General features: G+C 39.6%; 1 protein-coding gene across 5 annotated transcripts in view; it reads left to right on the forward strand.

The window, feature by feature from the left end:
• Positions 1–14,370, forward strand: part of sgk2a (serum/glucocorticoid regulated kinase 2a) — a 51,365-nt gene that overhangs the window by 12,886 nt on the left and 24,109 nt on the right. For 2 of the 5 annotated variants that reach the window (XM_043710680.2, XM_043710672.2), the window contains exons 1-2: positions 4,465–4,749; positions 5,239–5,279. The exons of 1 other annotated variant lie outside the window; for it this stretch is intronic. The gene's annotated coding sequence lies outside the window, so the exon portion shown is untranslated. Of the gene's footprint in view, positions 1–4,464; positions 4,750–5,238; positions 5,280–14,370 lie in introns of those variants that run through there. 2 more of the 5 variants (XM_043710674.2, XM_087994799.1) reach the window with 1 other exon arrangement.

Here is a 14,370-nt window from a genome sequence, read left to right on the forward strand (position 1 = left end):
CATCTTTGGTATACTGCATTTCCTTTAACCGGCTTTGCATGCACATTAATCAATTGGAAAACAGATGCTTTACAGATGGTGGTTAACATATGAAAAATATACCACAGGTGATATGGGGAAAAAAATTCAGCTGTGTGCGATAGCACTTCTGGGTATAAAAGAAATTAAAACACAAACCTCTGGACAAGCTCAGCAGGTTTGGCAGTATCTGTGGAGAGAAATCAGAGTTAATGTTTCCAGTCAAGTCACCCTTCCTCAGAACTGAAGTGGGCTAGGAAAATGTCGGTTTATAAAAGAAAAGAGCTGAGTGCAGTGGAGAGTGTCATGTTTGTTGATTGTCTGCCCCTGTTCCATGGCTATGTTCATGCCTAGTTGTCATTGGAGAGGGAGCACACAATGTCCACCAATTGATGCTTTTAGAAAGAGGTGGGCACTCCAGGGTGAAACAGTGCCATATCTGCCTCATTTAGCCCGCTCCCTCTCTCCCTCACATTTCTTGGTATTGCATTGCACTTGCTGGGCAATGCACATAATTTGAGTCATTGGAAATATAGGTGATTTATTGATGATGGTAAATATATTAAAATTTGGTGATTTGATGGTAGAAAAGAAAAGCCGTTCAGTTTTGTGTGATTACACTTCCAGATATAGAAGAGAAAGAGTACATTTCAGAGGGAGGCGGGCATCGGAGGGGGTAGAGTACCTTATTATCCCTCCAACCCTCTTCAAATTTAGTCTCCTCACTCACTCTCTATCTTTCCTTCACTTTATTATTGTTTCGCTGCTGTTGCTTGTACTTCATTTATTTAGTAAGATGCATGGGTGGTTTGGTGGAGATATATTAAAAAAAAGGAACCTGGTGTTAACCCTCAAAGCCTTGAGAGAGAGGTGAGTACTACAGGGCCTGGAGGGTATTATCGTCTCTTCCAGCATTCCTTCCTAATGGTATTGGGGGTCTACCTACAGCAAATGGATTACAGCGGTTCAAAAAGGCAACACACCACCACTTTATAAAGGGCAACTAAGGATGGGCATTAAATGCTGTCCAGCCAGTGAGGCCCATGAACCTTCCAAGTGAATAAAAACAGTCCATTTTAATTGAGTTCCCACCTGTCTTCCAACATGCCTCTATTTTTGTTGTTGTTATACTGTCCCTGATGAGTGATTTGGTGATACGTCTATCAAAATGAAAAAGTAGGGTGCTTTGGGGGTCATGTGGTACAGTAGTAGTATCCCTAGATTGACGGGAAAAAGCTCAGGTTCCTACCTACTTCAAAGGTTTCTCATAACCCACCCGAACAAGTTGGTTAATTTTGTTTCAGGGAAGAACTGAATCCATCATCACAGGATCTGGGATGCATTATTTGCACCCACCCCGTGACATTTTGATTAATTTCTCCTTTTGTTTTTGCTTTCTGGGGTTAAGTTATAGCGTTCCTGGGAGCTCTTGTTTTATTTCTGTTTGTGATTTTGTTTTATTTATTTAAAATAAACAAGTTGGGTTCTTTGGAGTAAGTTTCATTTTGCTGTGATATCTTTCACCCCATTGGGTTGATTTGGTTGATCCGACTAGTTAGGCAGATGTCCTTTCTTCCCTCACAGCTACTTATGCATCTCTATAAAGCTTAGTACTCAGTCACCAAGGATGACCCGCCTAGAAAAGCCATTCCAGGATATATGACGTAGCTATACTCTGTACCATACCTCCAAGACATGAGGCAAGCCAAGCTCTGAGACTATAGGCACATCCAAATCAGCTGTTGCATGTGACAGTCTGGCCCTTTTTTTAAAAAGCCAGTGTTCTTCCCAGGCTAACTGTCTTTCTGTAGTACTGTGGAGTCTGTCAATCAGATAAATAAAGATTATAGGAGGTTGCATCTCCTTTTCATTTATTAAAAGAAACCTTTGTTGTCCTTTTGGTTGCTCTTCAGCCCCAAGCTCCTGATCTTTAAGCATTTGGTGTGGATGAGGTCCGGGACATTGGAAGACCTCCTCATGGGTCTACATCTAGACCTAGCCAAAGCAGCTCTCAGTAGGTCCTGGAAGTGGACTGTGCAAGGGGACTGCCTGCCTCTCTAATATGGTTTTCTCTATGCCCAGGAGTTCTTGTAGGGGAGCAGACCAAGTCCACTGGCAGATTGTGAGCTTTTCATGAAAAGTGGGTTCCACCGGACCTGGGATGCATCACTAACCTCACCAAATTACATCCCAATTTGAAATTTTCTGTGTTTCCTTTGAGATGTTGATTCATGTAACAGTGCCCCTGGTGTACTATTCTTAATTTGTTTTAATTTGGTGAATATATTCCATTTAAATATCTCAGTTTTCTGGCTTGCGATGCAGAGTGACACCAACAACATGGGTTTAATTCCCACACCAGTTGAGGTTATCGTGAAGGATCTTCCCTCTCAACCTCTCCCCTTGCCAGAGGCCTGGTGATTCTCAGGTTAAGCCACCACCAATCTTCTTTCTCTAATGAGAGAGCAACCCCATGGTTTTGTAAGACAATGACGACTTTACCTTTCCTTTTATTTAAAAGAATAGGAGTCGGGTTTTTCCAAGGCCAATTTACTTTTCAATGGTGCAGTGGTTTCAATGGATCATATGTATATAGGCTGTGGGAGGTTGAAAGTCCTATTCATTTACTTTCTTGCACTTTTGTTTTCACTTCAGCCCCATGTTCCTGATCTTTGGGCACCTAGTGCAAAGGTGGACAGGCAAATAGAGGACCTCCTTGTGGGCCTACTCCAGGGCAGAATCAAAATGGCTATCAATAGGTCCTGGCAGCAGGCCATGGAGGGATTGTGATCCGACAATTTGCCTCTCTACCATGGTCACCTTTGCGTTGGGTAGCACGGTTAGCACTGCTGCCTCACAGCGCCTGATGTCCCAGGTTCAATTCCCGCCTCAGGTGACTGACTATGTGGAGTTTGCACATTCTCCCCGTGTCTGCGTGGGTTTCCTCTGGGTGCTCCGGTTTCCTCCCACAGTCCAAAGATGTGCAGGTCAGGTGAATTGGCCATGCTAAATTGCCCGTAGTGTTAGGTGAGGGGTAAATGTAGGGGTGGGTTGTGCTTCGGCGGGTCGGTGTGGACTTGTTGGGCCGAAGGGCCTGTTTCCACACTGTAATGTAATCTAATCTAATCATTGAGGATGTTCACGGGGTTGGGCTATATTATATCCCGCCTTAACTGCCATTTTGACCTAGCTTCATGGCTTTTCATTTGATTGTTGGTTAATGTTACAATGATCCTAGTGTCCCTGGGCATTTTTGTTTTTCATTTGATCTGTTTAAAACAAAGACTTGGGCTTTTCCCAAATGAAGTAGTTGATTTCTGGATAAGGAAAAGATCCGGAAAGGAAAGGTGGAAACTTGTGTCTGTGCTAAGCTATAGATTTAGACTAAAACCTGTAACCTCTGAAACTCTTCTGCTGCCTGACTCAAACATATGGAAATCAACTTTCAACTCTGTCAGTAATGCAACTACTTTTATTCCTCTGCTGTATCTGAGAATCATACCTAGGTTTTATACCTAAGATGTCACCATGAGAAGATAGACATTGTAAAAGCTTTTCACTGTACTCCTACAATGATGTACACGTGATGGAAAAAGGATATTGTATTGTATTCTATATTGTATTACATTGCACCTTTATTCTCATTTTGTTAATTGATGTAGATTTTATTTTAGATGTGTAAATGAAATAAACATCGGAAGTCATAATGTTTCTTCAAAAACCTGTGTCTTCTGATATGAAATCACTTACAGATTGCTTGTTGTAATTGCTTGCAGTTGAACCATTGCTAAGAATTTGGTTTGATGTATTACTTTGTTTTCAATTTTGGTTGCTTTTTTTGGAGAAAACAGTAATTTCTATAATAATTAAATGTGGGTAACACATTTGAAGAAATTAATTAACAACAAAAATGTGAGGAAAGCGAGCAAACATATGAGGTTTGATCTTCTGACAGCATTCAGAAATTAAGAGCCTGGCAGAAAGAATCCCAGGGTAAATGATTATCTCTTCTCCAGATTATTTAACTGAGTTTCCTTTCATTTCCAGCATAATAAATCTTTCAAGCAAAGCGCCAACAGTGTGTCAACAATAATCACTAACAAATTAAGTTTTCTAAAAGTGCGACAGAAATGGGTTGATATTAATCAGAATTTTTTCAGTGAGGCCTGATAGTGAGATTTTCCTTATACAATCAGTCATGTAAAATTACTAGAACAGGTACATTTATATTTCAAATATGCTGCATGAGGGGAGGAGACTATAGGACAGTTGAAGGTTATAGGTGTGCCATTTCAATACCAGATGATCAGAAACAGTACTTTTTTTCCTGTTTTCTGTTTAGTAAACAAGTTCCTGTCCTTGTCAGTCCTGTTTCACCTGCAGATCATTCACAAGATTAGCAGCCGCTTATTGTCACTGGTCAGAGATTAGAGGACTTGCACTTTCCCAAGGTTCTCCCACTAATAGTATACCTTTTTTAACTTTTTAACTCTGAAACCAATCGTCAAGTTACAGGCTGCTCAGTGTCAAATTTAGTCTGATAACATTCCTCTGGAGTACCCTGGGAGAGTTTACTATGCTAAAGGCATGTATAAATGCCAGGTGTTGTTGGCATCTGACAAATGAGATTTGCTGATTGTCTAGCAATCTAGTTTGTGAAGCTGGTGATCAGCTGAACAGAATCGATTGAAGTTTCATGTCTTTGACGACTTTGTGTATGACTGCTCACAGGTATGTTAACTCAGCTCGTGGTAGCAGTAACTTCCCACAATGAGCTAGCTGAACTTCATTTAGGGCTACAGCTCTTCTCTGTGTCTTACGGAAGAATGCAGTTCTGATTGTGTCAGAAGCAGAGAAACTACTTCAACTTAAGGTTGACACTGATGGTTGAGTTGGTTGTTAGTTACACCCCTCTCACCATCATTGAGTTTGAAGGCTCAGATCTAATCCAAAATATTATCAGTAAATTAACACAGAGCCTTTAAGTGGCCCAGTCTCTGTTACAAATTGCACACAGGAGTAGTTAGACCTAGTAGCATTTTCATAAACAGAATCATGAATTGAATTGTCCACTGGGAATCTGTGTACTCATTGTTAGATAAGCTTTAGTATTTTAGTATTTCAGACTGTTGTCTGACAAATATATTTGTAAATTAATTGAACTTATGGCTGTGTTAATATGTTCTCTGTTTTATTTCATGTGCTTCACTTTGATATTAGTACCACAGCTAAGACTGGGCTTCACTCTTTTAAGATACATGGTAAGGAAGAATTGCTTTTCTGCATATGTGAATTTATATTACACCTTTAGTATTAGAACGAATCAGTGTTTTTTCATATTGTTGCTAAAGCTATAGTGTAAATCCAGATTGAGGTTGTTGCAACTCAAATAGCCAGGATGAAGCCTAGTGTTCGTATAGTTCTAAATTTGTTTGACAGATCTATATATTGCATATAATTCTCCTCCAATCCAACAAGTACAGATTCAGTCTGTTCTTATATATTCTTTTGAAAAACAGATTTAAAATAAACAAATTCAACCACATTTTTAAAAGTAATATGTTAAAGAAGCATTAACAAAAACAAATGTTCAAAGGAATATTTAAATTTAGATTAAAATGTCAATGATGTGGGAATAATGCATTACAACCTCCATGTCACTTGCAGGTTGGGTAAGGCCTTAACCCTGCTAGTGGACACCCATATGATCCAACTCCAGGAATACTTCAGCATAAATATTACTGCAGACAAGAGGCAAGCAGTCAGATCTAGCAATCCTCTCCACAGCCTATTGTCTCAACCTGTTAATGGCCGCCTTGGTTAGGACCAGGAGCAGGCCCACAATGAGTTTCTCTGACCTACCTATCTTCCTTTGCATTCCAATATATGTTCCAATACATATGAATAAAATTGTATCCCCAGTTAATACCCACTACCCAAATCGAATTAAACACCTAATGAACATACAATTAACATAGGACTCTGAAAAATGCAGAGTTTCCTAAAATAGGGAACTTTACACAATATCCATGTGAAACTGTGTGGACTACAAATCCAGACTTCTGGCAAACATGGCATCAGGTTTATCTGGGAAAGTCATCAAACTTTCTGGAGATCTTTCAAAAGCACAGCAAGTCAGACAGCATCCAAGGAGCAGGAGAATCGACGTTTCAAGCATAAGCCCTTCATCAAGAATGAGCCCTCATTCCTGATGAAGGGCTTATGCCCTAAATGTCAATTCTCCAGCTCCTCGGATGCTGCCTGACCTACTGTGCTTTTCCAGCAACACACTCTCGACTCTGATCTCCAGTATCTGCAGTCCTCACTTTCTACCTGGAGATCTTTCAAGCCTATTTACAATAACTATAAATGTATAGGAATAAAACATTGCAACATTTATCACTTAGTTCAAAAATAGAAAATGCTGGAGAAATTCAACAGGTATACCAGCATCTGTAGAGAGAAAAACAGTGACTTGAAATGTTAACTCTGCTTCTCTGTCCCCAGATGCCATCAATTTCTGTTTTTGTTTCAGATTTCCAGTATCTGCAATTCTTTAATTTAATTTATCATGTAATTGTTGGGTAGAATTTTAACATCACTCTTGAAAATAAGTTTCATACAAGATACAGAGAGGAGGGAAGTTTCAGGTTAAGTTTCTAGACTTTGTTGTATTCATAACTTTCTCATGGGCCCTTTTGACAGGATTTTCAAGCCCCTTGGTGGGTAAGTATGGGAGTGGGTGGACCCAGAAATTCACACCACTATCTGGTATGTCAGGTTTCTGGCTTTGTCCCACTCCCGGGACAACAGGACAAGATAAGGAATGGTTAAAGGTCCATTCAGATCTATGGCCTGGGCTCCTGAGGCATTGGAAACTGGATTGGCTACTGGTGATGGATTGGGGCCCAACAGTTCAGGTAGGAATGGTGATATCTTTCCAAATCTGGATGGTACCTGTCTTGATAAAAAAACTTGTGGGTGGTGGTGTTCCATTTATCAGTTACTGCAGATTGAAATATTGCTGCAACTGCGTGTTAGTGGTGGAGGGAGTGAATATTTTTGGATGTGGTGCCAATCATGCAGCCTGAATAGTATGAAGCTCCCTGGGGGTTGTTGGAGCTGCACTCATCCAGGTATGTGGGGAGTATCCCATCACACTCCTGACTTGTGCCTGGTAGATGGTGGACAGACATGGATGCTCCAAACTAAAGTCTGAAATGTTCTGCAAATTTGGCAGTTTTTGCCTGGTCTAATCTTAATCTTTAATCACAGATTGAATGATTTTTGTGAATCGAAGATATCAAAAGGAATAAGGAACAAATGCAGGTACATGATGTAAGGTAGCAGATCAACCATTGCCTCATTGAAGTGTTCCTATTAGTCATGGCCCTCTTAAAATTGGGGTACTGTCACTAGATTTTTTTCAAGAGTTTTTTTTGATAATAGCAAGGGATACAATGGGTGAAAAGAAAAGACAACATGCTACACAGGTCAACTGACCTCGAGTTTAAAATCCCACAGGATAACACAGAATAGCATTTATAATTCTGTTAATTTTCTTTCCATGTCATTAGAATGATTAACAATTGATTGTGACAAACTGTAGATCAGTTCCTTTGCTTATCTGGTTAGACAGCAATGTTTTCTTAACTCTGAATTTCTAATTTAATTTACTATGAGTGTTACTTGTTGAAAAACCCTAGTACTTCATGATGACCACAGACTTGTGTCAGAGAAAAGCATGCTGAAAGTTGAAAACTGATTACTATATCCTCTGGTATGTCTATTTTAAAACCTGATGGTTCTGTTAATAGTAGAATAGTAGAAGTTCAGATCAGCCACTCGTGACCTTATTGTGCACAAATCAGGATGATTAGTCAGAATTTAACAGTGAACAATAAAAGCATCTAACCTAGAAATTAATAGTTATGGTTTAGTTTGAACATTACACCTGTGAATGAGGAGTGGATTAAATCTCCCCTTAAATGTGATCCATGATTTCCCTAAAATGAATTTAAAATATTTTAATAAGTAGATAGATTATGAGAATGCTTGTGCACAACAATTTGGGCTCATCTGGTGCAGTGGTAATGTCCCTCTCTCATAGACCAGAAAGATCCAGGTTCAAGTCCCATCTGTGTGGGATGTGTATCAAAATTGATTGATTAAAAAGAGTTAATTTCAAAATACTTCAACACTTTCTCTTTTTGGTTGTGATCTATGTGTTAAAATTGAGGTTAAAGAGCATTGTAATAGGGGTTTTTCAACCAAATAAAAGTGAACTATTGCAAATGCTGGAAATCTGAAATATAAACAAACTATTCAAGAAACTCAGCAGCTCTGGCAGCATTTGTGGAGAGAGAAACAGAGTTAATGTTTTGAGGCTGATATGATTCTTCATTAGAAACAATGTACTTTGAAACCAATTGGAAGAACTGCCACACAAAAGTAAAATACTTTAGATACTGGAAATAATCAACATTTCCAGCAGTGTCTGTGGAGAAAGAAACAGGCATCTCATTTCAGGTCAATGACCTTATTTCATAGCTGGAAATAATTATAAATGCAATACATTTTAAGTAAATACAGTGACAGAGAAATGCAGGAGGAATGAATGAAAGAAAAGAACTTCTGTGGGGTGGAAGGTAGAAATGATTAAACAGGAAGGAAAAATAAAACCTTGCACTTGTGACCACTGGTCCTTTCAAATATTTTACAGCTAATGATATACTTTTGAAGTGTGATCACGATTGAACTGTGGGAAATCAGCAGCAAATTTGCACACATCAAGCTCCTGCTAAAGGAGTGTGATATAGACCAGATAATCTGTTTGATGATGTTTATTCATGGATAAATATTGGCTAGGGCACCTGAGAGGACAGACAGGGCTTCTCTTTAGCATCTCAACCAACAGACAGCACTGCTGACAATGAAGCAAACCCTTGGAGGTGCAGCCATGATTTTTGTGCTCAGGCCGCAGTGTTGGACTTGAACATTGTGATGAAGGGTTGAGAATAAGCCATAGCTCAAATGAAACAAATGGGAAAAAGAGGCTTTAAGGTAAAAAGACATTATAATTGGACTACAATGCAAGTAAAGAAATAATAGGTGGTTCTGGTGGCATTGCATTGAAAATAGCAAAATCATCATCAACACAAAAATAAACATTAGTTAATTTCATAAAAACTGTAAAAGCCATAGTGATTGAAATGTATTTACTGACCAGCTCATCAGTTGGCCTGGCTTCAGAAATTGGAGCTGGTATCCACTCTGTATATTTTGTTTTGATTACTGTCTTTCTAAAGTACTTGATTTGTAATACATCTCCTCTTTAAGAGTGGAATAAATCACAATAAGCACACCACAACAAATTATTTTCATGATTCAATGCAAGAAATTGTATCGACTTCGCTTTAAGATGAAAGAAACTAATGTCTTGCATTCATTAATACAAATCTGTGGAATGTCATCTTTTATGGAGATGCGGTGGCTGTGTGGTTACCACTGCTGCACAGTGCCAGGGAGCCTGTTCTAATTCCATCCTCAGGCAACTGTCTGTGCGGAGTTTGCACATTCTCCTCAAAGTTTTCTCCCACGGTCCAAAGATGTGCAGATTAGGTGGGTTGGCCATAGTAAATGCAGGCATATAGGGAAGGGGGTGGGTCTGGGTAGAATGCTCTTCGAAGGGCCAGTGTGGACTTGATGGGCTGACTGGCCTGCTTCCACACCGTAAAGATTCTATCTCCTACAAAACATACCATAAATGCAAGAACTCAGTCAGTTTAAACTCCACCAAGGGAAGTGATCTTAGCAAAATATTAAGGATATATGGAATGATAAATTCTAATCAAAATGTTTTCACTGTATTGATTTTATATATTCAGTAATGATTAATTATCTGTAATTTTGTGCAGACATGATTGTTATCAGATTTTGTAAACCAGGAGAAGGATAGATTGCTTGAGTATGTGCGCAATGCAAAATTCCTGATATGTACACAGTATATAAACCAAATCTTTATACTGGATTATGTATCATCTTGTTGACTGTCGCATTGGAGAGTGAATATTACTAATCTAATCAAAAGAGAAAATGCTGGAAAATCTCAGCAGGTCTGGCAGCATCTGTAAGGAGAGAAAAGAGCTGACATTTCAAGTCTAACTGACCAACACAGCTTTGACAAAGGGTCAGTTAGACTCAAAATATTAGCTCTTTTCTCTCCTTATCGATGCTGCCAGACCTGCTGAAATTTTCCAGCATTATTTCTTTTGGTTTCAGATTCCAGCATCCGCAGTAATTTGCTTTTATTACCAAAGTCATGTTTACATCAGAATCATTAGATTATGTTTATAGTGCAACTTGGATGTTGCAATGAAGCAGTTTGGTAAACCTAACCTGACTTTAGAAGGCAGTGTTACGAGACCCCAGCCACCCACTAACAAAGTCCCAATATTGTTAGAGGCTACAATAAGAATTTGTATTTTGTATTCAATAGAAGAAAATAAATCCAATGGGCTATCCAATCCCATTTTAAAATGTGTTAATTTGAAAATGTACTGAGCCAGAGTTGATTTAAAAAGTCAAAGTGTGTGGAAGCACCACCCACATACACAAAATATTTCATGTTTAATTGCATAGACAGGACCGTGCAAATTGGTGCCAGACAAAACAAACAGGACTGCTTGGCTGAAGCTGTTACTTCTGCTACCAATCTCAGGCTAGTAGCTGCAGCCAAAATACATCCGTAAGCTGTTTTTCATGTCAGTCTTTGAACACCAGCTCATGTAGCCCAGATTTAATGTAACCGATGACAACAAAATAGAGCTGTTGGATTTTTCATAGAACCGTTTATTTTCATAAAGACCTCCAGATTGCTGGCAACCTTCTTCTGCTGATGTAAACATGATGTGTGAGGATGTTTTTGACAACATCATAATACATGCTACAATTTACAGAATCAACTATTTAGAGCCTTATTGCACCAATGAAGGCCATTTGGCTCATGATAACAATGCTGCTCCCTGGGAAGAAGTTCTGTCTCTCTCGTGTTCCCCTATATCAAGAGATGGTATTGAGATGGAACTTGCTGCCCCTGAGGCAGGTGAAGTCTGAGATGATCAATAATTCCAAACATTAATTGAATCGCCACTTGGGGGAATATAATGTGTACAACTACGAGGATGCAGCAGTGAAATGGGACAACTGGTTGCTCTACAGAGAGACAGCTCTACATTGGGCTAAATGCACTCATTCTGTGCCCTAAGGCCTTGATGGCAGTATCCTCTGGTCCAGGAGGAGGCAAGGCAGGGGGAGAGTGGGGGACAGTTAATTATGCAGCGTGGTGGCGTACCCAATCTCCACCATTTCCATTCTCCTTTGGGAGATTCAGTTGGAAGGTCCATTGCCAACTTTCCCATACTGCCACAAATTGAGGCTCTTAAGTACTGAATAAAGGATCTCCTAAGCACCACAATCCACTGCCAAATGCAGGAAAGATCTTCCAACAAGCCGCATTCCCGGAGACTGTTGGGGGGTGGGGCTCAATCAAAGGTATTCAGTGCCAGCTCAAAGGTAGGGACATAAGACAGCAGAGCAGCCATTGAGTGTCAAAAGTACTTAATTGGCTGTAAGACTCTTTGGGTATCCCAGGAATGTGAAAGGTGCTTTATAATTGCAAGTCTTTTTTGCTAAAGTTAATGCATTTTTGGTATGGTCAACAGAGAGAAGTGAAGGTATTTAGAGCACTGAGATTGACTAAGATTTGTGCAACTGACAGTTCAACCACTAATAGCGGATGGGGAGCAGTTGGAGCTGGATAGCTCAACAGAAGAACAGAGGGTGCCTGGATGGGTTTTGTCAATCTGGAGGAAGTTGGACAAACGCATTATTGAAAATTTAAACATAAGGACAATAATCTAAATCTTTGACATTAGGAGAAATCAAGCTAAAGTAGGACCATGAAGAGTAATGAGAAAATAGCACTTGGTTAAGGATAATATATCGGTTTACATTTATCTATTCATATCGTTATAGCAACTCTCTATTCTGACCACCTCTGATGTCTCAATTTTCTCTGTTCTAAGGAAGAGAGTCCTAGTTTCTCCAATCTTATCAGACTTAAAGACTATCATGCCTAGTATCTACATATTATCATTAGTTGCTTGCTTTCCTTCAGCTATGTAATACATGAAACAAGACATAATGTTCGAATTGTGGTCTGACCAATGATATTGTTTTAAAACTATTTTGTTCTTTTTGTACTTCTACAAAACCTGTAGAATCCTTTGCTTTCCATATTTATCAACCTAGTCCATAAGATCACAATGTGTAGAAGCGGAAGTAGGCCACTTGGGCCATCAGGTCTGCTTCTCAATTCAGTGAGATCATGGCTGATCTGATAATCCTTGACTCTACTTTCCTACCTTTTCCCCATAAACCTTGATTCCCTTATCAATAACAAATCTGTCTATTCATCCTTGAATATATTTAATGACTCAACCTTGACAGCCATCTGTTGTAAAGAATTCCACAGATTCACTATCCAATGAGAAGAATATCCTCCTCATATCTGTCTTAAATGGGCAATTCCTTCCTCTGGTTCTGGACATTCCCACACAGGGAAACAACTTTCCACATCTACCCTGTTAAGCACCCTAAGAATCTTATACATTTCAACAATATCTCCTCTCCAATAAGTAGAAACCCAAACTGCCCAATCTTCCTCATAAGAAAATCACCCCCATACTTGGAATCAACCAAGTGAACCTTCTCTGGACTGCCTCAGTTGTCATTAAATCTTTCTTTAAATAAGAGGATTAAATTGTACACAATATTGTAGGTGTGCTTTGCCTACTGCCTTGTATAATTTCAGCAAGACTTCCATATTATATCGTGCACTGTCTTTGAAAGCCAATATTCCTTTTGCCTTCCCTATTACCTGCTGAATTTGTATGTTAGATTTCTATGATTAGTGCATGAGGACCCCTAAATCTCTCTGTGTTGCAGCTTTCTGCAGTCTTTCTCCTTTTAAATTATATTCATTTCTTTCTTTCTTAATGTTAAAGTGTATAACTTCAAATTCCCACTCATGTTTTGAAAAGCAAGGTAAAAATCTTGCTAGTTAATGAAAAGTCTCTATTTCTGTGTTTTTATATTTCACTTGGCAAGGACTTAATCTAGCCTCATGTATATATGATTTCCTTTCCTCTCACTTTATTGATCAAAAGTAGATGGTGCAATTCCTGGGATGAAAGCCATAGTGGAACCCTGGCAGTTCCAGCTCACAGTTGCTCCTCTAGGCACCCATGTTGTCCAGCCATGCCTAACATCTCAGGCAAACTCCATGGGAAATAACTGTTTGCATCCCCTTCTCTGTGGATGTTGACATCAACATGCATCAGCCTCACCACATTGTCATGGCACATCTCTGACTCACTTAGAGGACAGTTCACTACTTTGCTTCACTTTGAAGTACATCAACATCTTTTATTGCAATGCTGCTGCCAGGCCACTTTGCACACAGGGACAGGCACTCAAAACATGCATTACACCAGGCTGTACCTCAGGGGTCTTCTCTTGCTCTTTTAGTACTTATTCACTTTGAGGACTGCAGATGCTAGAGAGTCAGTGTTGAAAAATGTGGCACTGGAAAAGTACAGCAGGTCAGGCAGCATCTGAGGAGCAGAAGAGTTGATGTTACGGTCATAAGTCCTTCATCAGGAATGCCAACTTGGATGGTCACAACACCTCTGCATTGCTTTGTGCTTTGCCACCTCATTGATAACTTGAAAGCTCACATTGTTTCTGTCTGGGCTTACCATTTAGCAGAAACACACAGCTTGGCACTTTTTCCTTGTTATCAGCAGTGCTCAGTCAAGGCTGCAGGCATGTTGTTCTATGGCTACGTCAGTTTCACACCTGTAGTATGTGGCAGCAGTTTACATGGTAAACACACTGCATTGCTTCAGCCAAATTACCACGTCAAGGTTTCAGTAATCCTACCTCACATACAATCTCCTACTTGTGCTGTATGACTGGTGCTGCATACAGTGGGATATGGTCCCCTATGTCAAAGTCCATGGCGCTCCTTGTTAAAGTCTTCCATGTCTCACTGTATATAGGAATATACTAAACTGTCATTTGTATGTGATGCAAATGCTGACTGGTCCCATTATAAAGAATGTGTTCTGTTTCTGATATTCCCCACAATGTTTCATTGGAATCTTGACCAATGGATCACACCACAGCAGAGGTCATTGGTGCCATGGCCACACTGCTATGTAGGTACAGAGAAATTGAGGAAGAACAGAGGTATCAGCAATCGCAGGACCAACCGCAAATTCTAGCTCC

This window comes from Chiloscyllium plagiosum, unplaced genomic scaffold (genome assembly GCF_037043375.1).
Source record: "Chiloscyllium plagiosum isolate Xiang-an unplaced genomic scaffold, Cpla_swu_hap1 HiC_scaffold_15, whole genome shotgun sequence".
Lineage (NCBI taxonomy): Eukaryota > Metazoa > Chordata > Chondrichthyes > Orectolobiformes > Hemiscylliidae > Chiloscyllium > Chiloscyllium plagiosum.